The 4,478-nt window shown below is 45.6% G+C and overlaps 1 long non-coding RNA gene across 1 annotated transcript; it reads left to right on the top strand.

Moving 5' to 3' along the window:
- The first annotated feature begins 626 nt into the window (after nucleotides 1-626).
- On the top strand, nucleotides 627-3,465 carry LOC309356430. The gene is made up of 3 exons (XR_014162784.1): nucleotides 627-860; nucleotides 2,451-2,568; nucleotides 2,978-3,465. It is a non-coding gene; the product is annotated as an uncharacterized lncRNA (long non-coding RNA).
- Nucleotides 3,466-4,478: the final 1,013 nt, after the last annotated feature.

Below are 4,478 nucleotides of genomic sequence, written 5' to 3'. Positions count from 1 at the left end.
GCAATTGGAAGACCAATTACACTTAACGTTTCTAGTTTTTCGTTCCTTTTTTTTTAAAAAAGAAAATATTGTACAGAAGATACAGAAATACTGTCAGCTGACCAGCGAAGGTCGGAAGCAGGGGTCAGTGCAGCAAAATAACCTTACAACACTCCTGTGTTTTGTGACACTTGTAACATCCCCGCTCTCCCACAAAGAAACCTGTTTGCCCATTTTCCGCTGCCCAAAAGGATTGATTCAGCTTTGAAATATGAAGTTCCACACGTGCTGTTCTTGTTTTCTTCACGGAAAAGCCTTGCTGGTAAATATTGCGAGAAGAAATGGAAAGAGAACCACGAACTGGTTAGGAGCTGCTCTGAATGGGAATATGGTCAACAGTGATTGCACTTGACCTGTGGTTACGCCTTAAGGGCATGACATGTGTTTGTTTTGAGAAGAGAGAGTGGTAGCTAATGGTGGCCCAGGGCAAATGAGGTTTTATTGGATTGTTGTTGAGGCTGTGTGTGTGTGCGTGTGTGTGTGTGTGTGTTGGGGAGAGGGGGGGTTTAGTATTCTCAGGAAGATAATTCATTTGCAGAAATAGGATGACTGAATTGGCTTGAGCTTTCAACACTCCCAGATCAATAGCAGTCAGGGTAATTTTATCTCCAGGAGCACACACGAAGCCAGCTGCATGATCTACACAGCATGTGTGCTGGTTTCATGCTTGTTGCTTGCTTTTAGGGCACTTATTTATTTATCAGTAAAGAAGAGGCTCAGAAGTAAACCCTACACAAATTCGGAACGGAGTCCCTAAGGCAGTTGGATGGCACCTTGCACGCCTCCATCCGGCAACTCCTGCAGCCAAGCTGGTGCCAAAGGTATTGCTCTGGGCTCTCTCTATCTTTTATATATATATATTTTTGGAGCACATCAGCAAGGCTGAGAGGGGGGTCTTGTCGACTGAGCAGCCCAGGACCTCCAGAAACACAGCCCAGGCTTCCACCTCAGGGAGGTCACTTTGGTGCTGCTAACACAGCCTAACCAATGTGGGAGGCAGCAGTTCTGAATGGTGGACAGTCACTATATTGTTCAGTGTTCAGAGTGTTGGTGCTGAGCTTTAAAGCCCTAAACAGCCTCAGCCCAGTGTACCTGAAGGAGTGTCTCCACCCCTGTCGTTCAGCCCAGACACTGAGGTCCAGCTCTGAGGGCCTTCTGGCGGTTCCTTCACTGCAAGAAGCGAAGTTACAGGGAACCAGGCAGAGGGCCTTCTTGGTGGTGGTGCCCGCCCTGTGGAACACCCTCCCATCAGATGTCAAGGAAATAAACAACTATTTGCCTTTTAAAAGTCATCCCAAGGAAACCTTGTATTGGGAAATGTTTACTGTTTGATGTTTTATCATGTTTTTAATATTCTGTTGGGAGCTGCCCAGAGTGTCTCGGGAAACCCAATCAGATGGGCAGAGTATAAATAATAAATTCTCCTTCTCCTTCTCCTTCTCCTTCTCCTTCTCCTTCTCCTTCTCCTTCTCCTTCTCCTTCTCCTTCTCCTTCTCCTTCCCCTTCTTCTTCTTCGTCTGTCGGGGGGCAGACTACCCCAAATTCCTGGAATCAAGTAAAGGGTTAGAATTTAATCAAGGTCCCTTAAACCCTAGATCCAACTGGGTTTCCATTGCTGGAATTGCCAGGCCAGCCTGATAAAGACCACCTAATATGAGTTGTTAACCTAACAAATCAAGGTGATGAGCTCTTGAGAGGGACACTCCCTTCTCTGAGCTCTGACATAGTTAGAAGACAATGTCAGAGTTTTAGCTTTGACATTTGCAGGAACGCAACACGGTAGTAAGGTAGCGAGCTGGAGAAAGAGGAAATGCAAAAGGGCTGTTGTCTGACTGATTCCTGGTCTCCTGTGGCTATGAGAGAACAAGAACCTGCTGGGAGTCCTTCCATCATGGGCTCAGGTTGTATATATGTGTAAATAAACCCTATATGGTAAAGACACCACAGTCTCTGCTGTGCCTCATTTTCTAAAAGGAAACACAGATCCCGGGTAAGTACGCCTGGAAGTCCTGGAATATGACACTCTTCAGAGACTGAGGTGACGTGCAACCATCTTTCATTATTAGTTACACACTCTCTCACTTTTCTTCTAAAGAGCTCTAGGTGAGTCCCCTTCCCTGCTTTTTATCTTCGCAACAATCTTGTGGGGCAGGTTTTAGGGGTGGCGGGGAGAGCAAATTCACTGAGGAAACATTCCAAGCCACAGCTCCGGTGGTTCACCACAAGAGGCAGTTGACGGTTCTAGTCCCCAGTGACCTGATATGGATTTAAACTTGCCTAACAGTCCTTACCTCTCACTCCAGAATTGTGGGAATTGTAGTTCTGCAAGGGCTCCCTGTCAGAGAATTCTAAGCATCCTCATCAAACCACAGTTCCAAAGCTTTGTTGTAATTTTTCATACTATGTTCCAGAAAACTGAAATTTCTCAGAAGATGCCTTTGAGGATTCCTCGATGACCTTCCAGATCAGTCATGGCAGACGTATTTCCCTGAAAGTTAAATCATCTAATTCTTCAACATGTAATCATAGGTGATTGTTGGGTGTGTTTCACATGCATTCTCCGTTGATGTAGACTGACAGTGAAGTCTAAGAGGTCTCATGTGAACTAAGGGTGTGGCTTGAAGATGCCCCACTGTCCGTGGCGCTTTGGCGGCAGGGCTGGTTCAAGGCATGGGCTGCTGGAGATGAAGGAGATGAAGACCTCACTCCATGTAAAATCAATGAAGATACATGAGAATTAGGGAGGTTGGAGAAATTGTTGATGTTCATTTATTTGTCTTTAGTCTGGAATGGGAACCAAGCAACTAGTATTCAATGTTGTTGTTGCAAATCTGCAAATGATACATAATTCCCCCTCCCTCCGTTTGCATTGTGTTTCCTTTGACTGGGACAACATAATGGCAACGTAACTTACAGAAGTTATGTAATTCCATCGCAGGGGACAGCAAGGTGAACAATGTAGCTTTCGGCAGGAGACAGACAGAAGCAGAACAGAAATAGCGCTGCATGTGAAGAATACAGGGTGGAACAGAAAATGATGCACAGCACTGTGGCAGTTCTTAGGATGCATATCACTGGTGACTCTTATAATACAATCCATGGACAGCAGTGTGGGTTTAATTTGTTTGTGGTTTGTGGGAGATGCCTTTGTAAAAATCATGGGGATTTCTTCCAAGGGTCTACATTTTGTGCCGAGGTGGTGCCAACATTGGATCTGTGGCACTGCCTGCTCAGTCCATGGAGGAAGATGTGTTCTGTGATTTAATGGTACCACACTATTTTAACAGTCTTTCTTTTCTATGCCCTGCAGCACTCGTCTTATGACTGGCACTCACAACAGTTTCTCCTAATTCCATGTGTGCCCACAGGCCCCAGAGAGGCTGGGGGCTGCAGCAGCAGTTCCTGGGGTGTTGCCTTCAAGTCTTCATTTATACTGGTTAAACAAAGGTGGCATTGTGGGAAGTGGACATGAGGCCACAAGAATGACCTTTGGCCCGAGCCAACAAATCTATTATTTTATGCTTGTTCTCAATGTGTAAACTTGCTGCACCAAGGGCGGAGAAATATTTTCAGCCTGAAGATTGCCTCAGAGGAAACAATCTGGGGTCCATATGCGTGTGGTGGGTGGAGACAATGGTGGGTGGAGCAACAGATATGACAGACCTTTGTACATGCCAGTCACGGAGAGGCCAGAAGTTTCTCATTTCACCTGGTCACAGTTCAAGGACACTTTCCAACCATGCTAAATCCACAAAGGAGGTCTCAGAGCCTGGGTGGTGAGGGATGGAGCTGGAAAGAAAGGGTGTGACCTGGGAAATGGGCTGAGGAAAGTCCCGAGGGCCACATACAGAGACCTGGGGGTCCACATTCAGTTCCCCACCCCTGAGCTACACTGTGAGCTCTTTGACAGAAAACTGGAGCCCAACAGAAAACTAGAACCCAAAACAGACCAGTTGCTCCTGTCAGAGCTGTCTGGGTGAGCTCTTGTTGAGATGGTAAGCGGTTCTTGGTGCTGCCCAGTCCTAAGCCAGGCTTGGTATTGATGGGCATCCAAATATTGTCATTAATTGACCAGAATTTCTTTGACAGAGTAAGCACCTTCCTCTTCACAGATGAAGCCCCTTTTGCGGATTCTTCTTGCTTTGGAGTCTAATACACTGAAGAGAGGAAAGGAAGAGGTTGATTTTTAAGAAGAAAGCAACACTCTGAGCAGCCTGTTCAGAAATTAGTTCTGCCAAAGTTCTTTGTTTGGAGGAATTTTGGCCACTTCCTATTATCTGCTTTTTGTGTGTGTCTTGTGACTCTGACTAAATATATGACGTGATTTTTCTAGCATTAAGATTCTTTTTTTTTTTGCACATCAGGGTTTTTTTTTTAAGCGACCTTCTTGCTGAAACAGAAAATTTCCCCGAGATGTAGCAATGTTATGTTCTTGTAAC

Source organism: Podarcis melisellensis (assembly GCF_964234715.1).
Source record: "Podarcis melisellensis genome assembly, chromosome: 14".
NCBI lineage: Eukaryota > Metazoa > Chordata > Lepidosauria > Squamata > Lacertidae > Podarcis > Podarcis melisellensis.
The sequence above is the reverse complement of the archived record's forward strand: the minus strand, read 5'-3'. Positions and strand labels throughout refer to the sequence as shown.